Source organism: Pelodiscus sinensis, chromosome 14 (assembly GCF_052426305.1).
Source record: "Pelodiscus sinensis isolate ZL-2025 chromosome 14, ASM5242630v1, whole genome shotgun sequence".
NCBI classification, from domain to species: domain Eukaryota; kingdom Metazoa; phylum Chordata; order Testudines; family Trionychidae; genus Pelodiscus; species Pelodiscus sinensis.
Window position 1 is genome coordinate 27,949,409 of NC_143065.1, and position 11,654 is coordinate 27,961,062.

The window sequence follows — 11,654 nt, forward strand, 5'->3', positions numbered from 1 at the left end:
GTGAGAATGAAACCCTAAATGTATTGGAGGATCTTGCATACTATGCTGGCAAGGGCTATAAAAACTTTGTAAATTAACCTGTCTAGGAAGAATTTGACTTACAATAATCAAGTGTGTCCATTAGTTGGAGAGACTCTCTCTGTGCATAAAGTATCAATAGGTGTGTGACATGCTTGTCACTGGGCCAAAAAGTCATATTTCACTGTCAAGTCCTTTCTCGGCACTTGAGTTCGCACCCAATATTGATGCTGCATGCATCCTTCAGATGAGATGTGAATCTGTAACCAGTCTTCCTGTTTGTTGTTGCTGTCCCGGTGAAAGCTAAAGATCCAATGGCTTTTTTTTGAGCTGAGATTAAAATTCCCAACTCTGTCCTGTACAACATTCCCTTTCTCAGTAAAACAAGCTTTAGTGTCCAAGGAACTGAATCAGCGACAGCAGAATCAGCAATGGTTACCAGTTATTTGCTTGCATATTTATCATATTACTTACATATATTTACTCTTCAACAGGGGGAATCAATATAGAAATAGGTCACAAGCAGAGTAACAGATCCAACTGCTGTCAAACTTTGAAGTTTGTATCTAGATTTGAACTTTGTGGTTCACACCCATTTCTACACAATAATTATCTAGGGATTTGGTTGTTTGCCCACACTATAAATAAATACTGTGTGCCGGAAAGCTTTTATTTAGCTTTGAGGATTACCTGGGAAAGGAATCTTTCCAGTTTAATTCTTTAAAAGGACTGTTTCAGGTCTGATTTATTTTTCCCCTCTCTCCTCTTCCTTTTTAACATTAGCATGTGGATATAATAAAGGGAAGATCAGAGGCCCACCACTTACAAGAAAGGTAAGAGTACTAGTGGTATAATTGAGATGTTATTGCTTACCGTCATGGTGTATATTAGCTTGAATAAAACATGCAGTCAATAAAATAAAACAATAAACTAAGATCATTGGTGATCTGTTATAGGGTGTGATGCAACACACAAATCTGCAGTCATAAAATGAAGGCGAAACCTTACACTCTCAGGAATAAAAGCATCCAAGTGTTAAGTTCTATTCTCTTTGCACCTGGAAGTTGTTCAATTTAAAAGCCGTACAGGTTTCTACTGTTCTCTTCCAATTTTAAATAAGGCTGTGTGATGTGCTTATGAAATGATTATATAGAAATGTGGTTTTATTTAGGTGACCCCTAGCCAAAAAGATACATTAATTTCAGAAGATATATTCTTTAGTCCTAGTGTTCTTACTGAGGCAGTTCTAGGTGTGGATCTCTTATATAATTTGTAAAGGTGAGCTCTTAAAGTACTGCAGTCTACAGTGCAACTTTATTTTGAATAGCATCTTTCATACAAGCTGTCTCCTAAACCACCTGGCAGAGTTAATAATTTGAGAATTAGTTGCTGAAGGAGGAAAAATTAAGATGTATAAGCATGGGAGGACAGATATGTTTTCAGTTGTCAGATTTCACTGGCAATTATCAGTAATTCATGTGTGATAATTAGAGATGGTAAAATATATCATAATGAATAATTCATCAGAATTGTACCTCTTTTCTGATCACAAACTGTCTGGAAGCCTGTAGGAATTTTCACGAAAGTATTCATTATTTGAAAGTATTTGCCGAATAATTCTTGGTCTGTAAATTAATGGATATTATAGTTACAAGGTATGATTATGATTGGATGAGCACAACCTTAGAATCAAGCAGCTGATTGTAAGCGCTTTAAACTGGGGTCTTTTTATACTATTGGTACAGCCCATAGGACAATGGGGTTGTGGTCCAGGATGACTCCTAGTTGCCATGGTAATACAAACAATTGATGAGCATAATGTTGTGAATACTTGTGTTCCAAAAAATTCTTCTTGATTTGCTTAAATCTCAGTGCTTCCACACAATATTTGTGCCAGTTGTTCATAAATATTGTGGGAGGGAAAGCACCAGGGGCATGAACAGTTTAGAGAGGATGAATACTTGTGGGGTAGGGAAACCCTCTCTGATGTAGTCATCTGGCAATAAAGATGAAAATTTCTAATTGACAGGGCATCTGCCTTGCACTGGCCCTACAAAGGATTAAATTCTGCCCTGGGAGTGGGCTGGCTGTGGAGCAAGCAGCTGTGGAATATAGCAGCCAATTAGGGCCCAGTTGGGGCTGTATTAATAGGGGGAGTATAAATAAGGGCTTTTGGAGAGGAGGCACACGCTCTTGCTTCAGCTGTGGAGCAGGAGGGACCTGGCTGTCAGGGAGCTTACAGAGACTTCCTGAGACAGAGTAATGAGGAGAAAGCTCCTTAGTTCTGCCAGCCCTCTGGCCAGGAAAACTCCCAGGCTTGCTCTCAAGGCCTCAGTACTAAGGCTGCAGGGAGGCAGCCAGGGAAGCAGAAGGCAGCAGAGGTCCACACCTTTGCCAATGATGAGTGGCCATTTCAGACTGCAGTTTTCCCCTGAGGCAGGGGCTAGATGATGACTGGCAGGTGCAGTACAGGGGAATTGGGGTTCCCTGGGAGTGGAGGACCCAGAATGCAGGGCACAGCAATACTAGGAGGGAAGGGCACCATGAGGACTCAGGGCCTGCAGTATCTCAGAAGACCATCACTGAGGGCAAAACACCGGTCAGCAGAAGGTGCTCCTAGGCTGAAGAGCTAATTCCCAAGAAGATCAACAGGAGGTGCCACAGAAGTGAGTCCTGACCTGTTATGCTAGCCATTCATATAAACTGTATAAACCTAGAGCACTTTGGCTATGTCTACACTGCAGTGCTACTTCGGGATACTGGAGTATCCCAAAATAGCTATCCTGTGTCTTCACAGCAAGCCCGTTATTTTGGGCTTGCTATTCCGATGTCCCTGTAACGGACGTTTTGGAATAGCGCTTTATTTTGAAATGCAGTGCTGTGTAGACAGTGCCAAGTGATGAAATAAGCTCTTTTGAAATAGCATCGAAATAAGATATGCAATTTGAGCTACACAAATTGCGTATCTTCTTTGGAGTTACAGTGCTGTTTATACGTACCCTTTCAGTTACAAAATGAGGCCAGATTTGAAAATATTTAGGTGGCCCATTTCTTGGCAACAGTGTTTTAATTTCCTTGTTTTGTTTTTTCTTTCTTTTCTACAATGTTTTGCCTCTTCCCATTTTTAAAGAAAAATTTGTCATTCCAGAAATCCATTATTTGTTGAATGTACTGCATAGAAGCTAAGGATTCTTCTTCTCATGCAATATGCATATTCTGTAAAAATCTTGGATTTGTTTTGTTGTTGCCTGAAATCATTTGGATGTAACCTTGCAAGTACTTGACACACACATGCATTTTTTTCTCATATGAATATGCCCATTTAATCTTTTATTTTTTTTGTAGTACTCGTTGCATGAATAAAGGTACTTACGGACCTAGCCCAAAATCCATTGAAAATAAGAGAGACTGCCATCAGTATCAATAGTGTTTGAGCAAATTGCGAAGCTTATTTTGAGGTGAGGATGCTGTATAGACGCACCCTTGGTGTCCTCTCCTTGTAGAGTTAAATAGGCCAACATAATTTGTACATTCTTGTTTGACAAAGTTTTTCTTAAAACAGTACTGTTTCAGAAGCTTACAACACTGAAGTTCTAGACATAAAATGAAAACTACTTAAATACACGTTGTACAGATTAATTAACCCATTAAAAGAATATTTTTATTTGCAAGAGCAGAGATGAGCTTGTATGAATATTTGATAAAAGAGTAATAAAATACTAAGGCATAGTGGGTAAAATATACTGTTGTTATTTGACCTGGCATAAATCTACTATGCACCAATTTTGTCACTCCTAACAATGCTTCGTAAATCTGCTTAAAACCTCACCTGGCCAAAAAAGTGGGGGGAGACTGGTGGTGGTAGTAAAAGCATATTTTAGGAATAAATTGATTGCTTACCAAAGCTACTACATGCATTCAACAAGCGTCTGTTGAATTGTATGTCTTTGTATATGGATTCTTCTCTCTCTCTCTCACACACATACACCCTGTGAATTAAAACAATCAGGATATGAGGTATATCTTCAATAATGGAGTTTGATTAGAAAAACAATTTGGTTTAGTTTCCCCAGTTTTATCCTATTTCACTTGAGGAGCAGAACGTGTGTGTTTTTTCCTTCCATGTAATGTGGCCTTTTAGTTACATTTCATTAAACTCATCTTCTTTAAATGTAAGTTCCAGTTTCTAAATTACACATCTGAGAAGGCTGCAGGTTTTCTAAAGTATGTAGTGAGCTACAGAGGTGGATTAACAATTAATGTGTTTTGCCCATAGCGCTTGTTTCTGATTTCATTCACTTAATGCAGTTTTATGAAGTTTTGAAATGGTCAGATAAATAAAAAATTTCATGCAGCCATTGTTTGCTTTTGGAATGGCTGCAAAGTAGCAAAAGGCCACCTTTATTCAAAAATACACTTATGGTATTTTGGGGAGGAAATGCTGAAGGAGGAAGAAGAGGTGATGGTGACAGTACCACATGGTCTAGTACAGGGGTGGGCAAAATATGGCCTGTGGGCCCAATCTGGCCTGACAGAACCTCTGGAACCCTCAGGCACGGAGCAGCTAGCCACTTCAGAGAGCCCCACCCTGCTTTAAGCGGCTGGCTGCTCCCTGTGGCTCTCTGCTCTGAGCTGCTGGGAGAAAGGGGCAGCTTTGTGTACTGCTCCTGCCCCCATCAAAATTTCTCAACTCCTGTTGGCCAGAAACTAGCCAATGGGAGCTGAGAAATTTTGCTGGGAGGTGGGGGCAGCACAAGAAGCCTTTCCTTCCCCCGGGCACCCACAGCAGAGAGCCACAGGGAGCAGTCAGCCATTCTGAACAGTCTGGAACTATGGCGAGCAGGAAGTCTGCCTCTGAGTACTTCAGGGTTACTGGCTGGGAGCCATCTAGGTAAGCATCTCCCAGCCTTAGCCTGCCTCTGCCACCCTAGCCCCTCCCTTCCCCCAACTCCCTGCCCCAGGCCACCACCCAAACCCGCTGCATGCCCCTTCCCCAGGTCACAACTCCCTTCCAGATCCTGCACCCCCTGTTACACCCATCCCCAGCCCAAAATCATATCCTACACTCATACCCCCTCCTAGACCCTGCACTCAAAGCTCCTGCCCCAGATTACAATCCCCTCCTTCACCCAAACTCCCTCTCAGACCCCACACTTTCTCCTGAACCCCAGTCCCTTACCACAGGCTCTCTTCTGTACTCAACCTCTTTCCCAGACCCCGCACCTCCTCCATAGAAAAGTGCAGCCCTTGACTACTTACAAAAATCTTGGAGTGACCCCCCATCCCCCCCCGCCATCAAAAACGATTGCCTACCCTGGTCTAATGGTTGATTAAGCATGTGGCTGTGAGCCAGAAGTGCTTCTGTTCTAGTCTCAGCTCTGTCACTGGCTGTCCTGGATCATGCTTCATATTCTCACAGTATTTTATAGTTAGGTAGATGGGGAAACAGGATTTTGTCATGGTTTCATGTTATGTTGACTATAAGCTCTTTTGGGGCCTGGGATCATTGTTTTGTTATGATTGTACAGTGCCCAGGTCAATAGGGTCTTGGTCTGTGACATGGTCTTCTATGCACAATGGTAATATAAATATTTGGGCATAATCAGAACTAAGACTGGAAGGCAGATCTTCTGACTGTTAGGCTGCTGCTTAAGCTATCAGACCACTATGCTGCTTGGGTAGGTCAGTTAATGTCTTTAAATCTCCATTTCCACACCTGTGAATTACAGCAGTGATTTTGTGTGCATGTGTTTGTGTATTTCAGAGGGCTGTTGTGAAGCCTTGCAAAGTGTTTGCAGAGCACTACATGCCGTATATGAGTGTGAAGTATGGTCGTGACCTCCCAGGTGAGTATTAGAACTTCTTTGGTAGTAATAGTGTTAATCTTTCAGTCCGGTGTCTAAGTATGAATTTAGTATGAAGTATATCAAAGGGAATTTGATTATTCTGTTCAAGAGAAATGGACAGCTGTCTCATACATTCTTTATTGAACACGTATTTTTAAGATAATTGGGAAGTATAATATAACTTTCTATTCATTCATCAAAGCATTTGGTAAGTTCTAAAACCATCTTCTGTTTTTATTGGTGTTACACTGGTCAAGAAATGTTTAAGGAAAGTATCTTCTATTATATTTATGAAATCAAGGGCCAGAAACATTTTAATGTTGCTCACCATAGCAATATGAAGGTGATTTCATGAACTAAAATTAACTCACTTACTTAAATATTTCTTCAGCTAATACATATCCCAGGACATGTCCACATCTGGCCCTTTAACTCCACATCACATAGCCGTACACTCTGACACAACACAAAATACTGGCTATTTTTATTAAGCAAAATCCCAATTTATTCCAGAAGTAAACCATGTAATTAACCCGTCTAGATACAATAGTGCATTTTCCTGTGGCCCCCCTATTCTCTCTTCACTCCACCCACATTAGCGCATTCATGCACTACTGCTGCTGCTCATGTGTAGCTGCATACAGCTGCAGACATAACTATATGAAAGAAATTCACCAATCTACCACACTGTTTGCAACACACTTTTTCCACACATTTGTGCTCCAGACTGTTAATAATGATTCTATCAGCTGTGCTATCTGCACAAATCACTTTTTTTAAAGGTTCAATACTAGTTTAAGCCTGAATCACTTTATTGTCCTTTTGGATGCAAACAAGCTGAAAGGGTTCAAATATTCTTAGCACTATTACATTGGGCACGACTGGGTTTGCAGAATCTCCTAGAATGCACTATAATTGTGCACTGAGAGAGGTACTTAACCCATTGAAACTGAAATTGACAAGCTTGGTAGAAAATTCTGAATATTAGAGACAGATGACTTAGATATCATCTGAATACATACTGTTCAATCCTTGGATTGCACTGCAGCCTTTGCAGCTGAGATTTTTTTTTAGAAGTGATTCATTTGGCTGGCTGAACTGTGTGGAATACATGTATTTTCCAAGTCTGCAGTATATGTACTTGCTCAATAGTAATCTGCAAGTATTTCCAATAAAAAATTTTGTGCTGCTTTGGGTCATGAGAAGTTAGGATTTTATAGAATTTCCCAGTTATTTGTTCGTCTGCAGACTAATACAATACAAACAGGACAGGAAAGGCCTTATCCAAAAAAACCGATCCTGTTTTGCAAATTAAATTATATTAAGAATGCTTATTTTTAATTAAGTGTTCATTACATTGAGTATTGTGATTGTAAAGATACTAACGTTTATTACTTATCTCTGCATATTCCTTTAACTTTTTGTCAGGCTGCAGTGGAAAAAAGTGTTCCCGTCATCTTATGTAAAGGAAAATGAGGCTTCCTTAAAAAGGATAGTCTAATCATTTGGAGGCAGATGCTCTTAACATACTGAAAATTGGGATGACTGAAGCTGCTATTCATTCTTGGAGTTTCATTGCTGCAGGCATGCTGTCACTGAGAAACATTCCCACCAAGTGGTGTTAGTATACAGTAAGAGTGAAAATAACCAATTGATAGACAGTGAAATCAGAAAGAGGGAGATTAATTGTGGTGAAGTCTTTAGAGAAAAATACCATCTGCGTGGTGCTTTTAAGGAGTAGTTGTTTATACCCTGTATAGTATATTAAAATGCATAGGAAAGTAGCCCTTAAACTGGAATCCAGCTTGCTAATAGCTACATAAACTATTTAAAAGTTGTGAGAGTACAAGATCTGTGCCCCCGCACAGCTGGTGTTGGATGCCATCACTCAGAAAACTTCATGCTACTTTTGAGCAACAGTGAGTCTCTATTTTGAATATCAATGAGTGAAGTCAACTGTCCCTTAATTTATACACATTGCCAGAGACTGTCCCAGGGTTTGGAATTAAATACTCCAACACAAATCTCTTTAAACCTCTCCTAAATAAGAAATTATGCTAAAGCTCTTTAGTAAGGAGGTTCTCTTGCCTGTTGAAATAAAAATCAATTATGTTTGCTCTGCTGTGAACAATGTCACTCAGTAGCCCTGCTTTCTAATTGGCTAATGCCTTAATGACCTGCTGGGAGGCTGTGATGCATTGCTTTGGACTCTCTCCCCAGGCTTTTCGACTACCAGTCAGATGTCAATGAAGCCTGACTCAATAGGGGTTCTCTTTCTAAAATTCCATTATTCATCCTGGTATATGCAATAAAATGATCACAAAATAAAGCCTTCACATCAGGCCAAATTAAAGAGAATTATAGATTCTTTACTTCATTGTTAAAGTCTAGGATTGTCACTGGTTTAGAATTAGGTTCTTTTTTATTTGTTAAATTTGAAAACTTTTTTTTTAGAATTGAGGTTTTTCTGCTAAGCATTGAATGAAACAACTTTATAGGGTTTATGTGTGTGTGTTTGAAATACGTTTAATCTATGACTCTTATGCTAAACCCTGAAGCAAAAGTTCCAAAAATTCATGATTATAAAGATCAGTGAATTATCTGGGCTTTTTAATTAGGATTGGGATATAATTTGGCAGGAATTCCATATTTGGCAGGTATTTTGTTAATGGTTTATTTAGACCAGTTAAATTTTGTTTTGAAATCTCTTGTGGAGAAAATGCTTATCAAAATGGATATTTGCAATACTAAAGGATTTGTGGTGGTCCTCTGTCTAGAGACAGCATGGAGTTTATTATGGTAAGCCACCTCTTTTGCATAGAGTTGATGCTTTGCCTGAGGAAATGTAACTGCAAGAAAGATGGACATAAGATGGAACATGCTATTTTTAGTTGAAATACACACACATTTTAAAAAGTAAAGAGGGAATGACAATGGTGTGTGTTTCTAACACTGCTCTGAGGGCAAGTTTTATAGCTATTTAAACACATTTAACTCTATTATTCAATAACAAATTAGTAGCTGCCATAGCAACTGCATGTAATAATTTATTCATGCTACCTCTGGAACACAAAGCACCTTCTTAAAGTAACTGACTGATGCATTGTGTGAAATTTGTCTTTTTCCAAACTTGGAAGGAAGTAATCCTGTTACAGTAAAAGGGAATATTTTCCCCTAGGTTATAAATGTGTGATATATAGATACACAGCAGAACTTGTTTGGATCTGTTTTTTTTTCTTATTCCCAGTGCTTTGTACAGATTCTTAAAAACAATTAAAATCTAGAATTGAAATATGAAAGGTCATGCCTTTGGTCTGCCTGACTTTAAAAAATGCTTGCCTCCCATAACTCCCACCGAAGCCAAAGGGAGCTGCATGTGTCTCAGGCTCTCATCAGTTACTTGCAATATATGGTCTCTTGAGGGCAGAACAAAGACCTACCAAGAGAGCAGCCTGGCTAAACTCGGTTGTCGTTGCTGCACTTAACTGAACTGTTGTATTTATCATTTCCAGAACTGTGACTCCATGAACTTCCAGCATCCCCAAACAAAAGCTAAGCAAATATTGTGCCCTTTTCCCCAGTTCTAGCAAACTTATTCCAGAATCAAGAAAGTATGATTCCTGCTATGCTGTCAATGTTTTGGGCATGGAGTACCCTGAGAGAAGACATTCATCAGGTCCACTTGATCTGAAAAGCTTCACAGGTTCTAAATGGTTAGATTTTCTGGACTTGCATTTAAGATCAGAATGTTCTTTCTGGTACGGCTAAACTACAAGTTTTTTTTCAGAAAAAGGTATGGAAAATGCACTCTGTGTTTTAAGTACCTTTTTCCGATTCTTTTGTCAGAAGAGGCTTTTCTGACACTTGTCCCGTCTAGACTGGGCCAAATGTTGGGAAAAAACCCTCTTTCAGAAGCCCCCTTCTTCCTTGTAGAACAAGGAATAGAGGGGCTTCCGAAAGAGCACATTTGCTCTTCCACAAAAAAAAGCAGAAGAGCAAACGTGTTCCCTGAATGTGGCAGTTTTTTTTTCAGGATACCGGAAGTATCTTGAAAACCACCCACAAGTCTAGCCGAAACCTAATTCTTCTTCTCATTAGTGAGGCACAAAACTTTTCTAGTAGACTGCAACAAAACTGTCGTCGTCTTCTTTTCTGGAGGTAAAGTGAAGATAATCAATTCACGTGGTAGTTTTATATCACTGAATTTAAACCAGTCCGGTTCCTCTATGCAGAGCATTCAGCTGCTCATTAGCAGCGCTTTATAGTTTTAATGGACTGCAATAGAAATATCTCAAGTGATTCATACACACATGTACAGCCTGTGATAAGCACTGTAAATATGAATAGCACTACAAGCAATTACATATTGGTATTACAGTATGCTACAACCTCATTAATTCACATAAAAATGGTTTTGGGGAATGTTGTTGTTGCCATTCTGAACATGAGGGAAACCAAGGAAGGCAGGTCATTCATCAAGGCTGAAGTGGTCCATGGACAAATGAGGATTAAAATGCTGAAATTCCTGAATCTCTACTCTATGATCAAATTTCTAGATTATGCTTCTTTCTTTCAGTCTAATGGTTAAAGGGCTGTTCTAAAGTTCTTGGATGTTTCATGAGCTTCTCTATTTTTGAACCTTTTATTAAGTTGTGCAAGATCTTCCTGAGCAAAGAGTTTCTCTTATCTACTAGTCACTTTTTAGCTCCATCTCTCATCTATATATTACAGGTAATTAGTAATAGAGTTCCACAAAATGTGCAACATATTCAGATGCCTACAAGAAAGAGCACTCAGAAGAGGTATAACTGACTGATTACCTAGGTCTCCCCTGACTGCATTGCTCACTCTCCAAATCCAGACTTAGTCCAGTTAGCTATGGGACTAAGTCATGAAATCTCAGCAATTTACTACACTCTTTTGTAGTAAGAAAAATATATAATCCTTGAATAATCTATCACACTTTGTTAAAAAAGAAGCCTACTTTTTTAATTCAAAATTTCATAGGTTATTAATCAATTATTTGGTTTAAGATGAGAGAGCTGAGCTGAAGACTTGATGTGTAGAGCTCCAACAAATTCTATTCTTTGGAATCTGAAGTGGCTTGTTATGGTTTCAGCCCTTGAGTTAACCTAGGAACTCTAAAAAGCTGTAGGATTTTATAAAGGCAATCCCTTTACCCAAATCATGCACGATCCATTCTCTGCACATCTGATTCAAACCAGCAAAATTAATACATTTGAGCTTAGAATAGTCTTGAACACTTGCTTGTGTTTTTCATAAAAACTTACCAGAAACTTGGGGCATTTCCTAACTAGTAGAAGCCCAAAGTAAAACATTTATCCCTGGCTAGACCAGACACATGTTTCATCCAGAGTGTACTGAAAGAATTGTGAGATTATGGAATGTGACACAGCACTCCCCAGGAAACCATAAAGTATTCTGCCCCTGCAATCTCAGGACTGAAAAAGTCATTAGATTTACCTTTTTCTTATTCCTGCTGGAATATCTGGTTTCATTTACTATTTTAAAAAATATTCTTGTAGTCTCATTTATCTGAGGGAGTAGAGAGTTGAACTTTTTTATGTTTGTAAGGCATGTTAGGAAGAAATACCATTACTACTTAAAACAGCATAAAGAAACGATAAAAGTCAATGTACAAATGTTAGGATTTGCTTAAGGTCGAGCAATTGCATGTAGTTGGTACAAGTGTGTGTTGCTGGGATAGGAAGTGCTTTCTGGTCTCCAGTGAAGAAGGAGTTAACCTGGATTTGCTCTTGGGAAGGGCTA

The 11,654-nt window shown here is 39.1% G+C and overlaps 1 long non-coding RNA gene across 1 annotated transcript; it reads left to right on the forward strand.

Moving 5' to 3' along the window:
• The first annotated feature begins 555 nt into the window (after window positions 1–555).
• On the forward strand, window positions 556–9,213 carry LOC149523599 (uncharacterized). Its single transcript, XR_016350629.1, has 3 exons — window positions 556–851; window positions 5,783–5,864; window positions 7,293–9,213. It is a non-coding gene; the product is annotated as an uncharacterized LOC149523599 (long non-coding RNA).
• The last annotated feature ends 2,441 nt before the right edge of the window (window positions 9,214–11,654 follow it).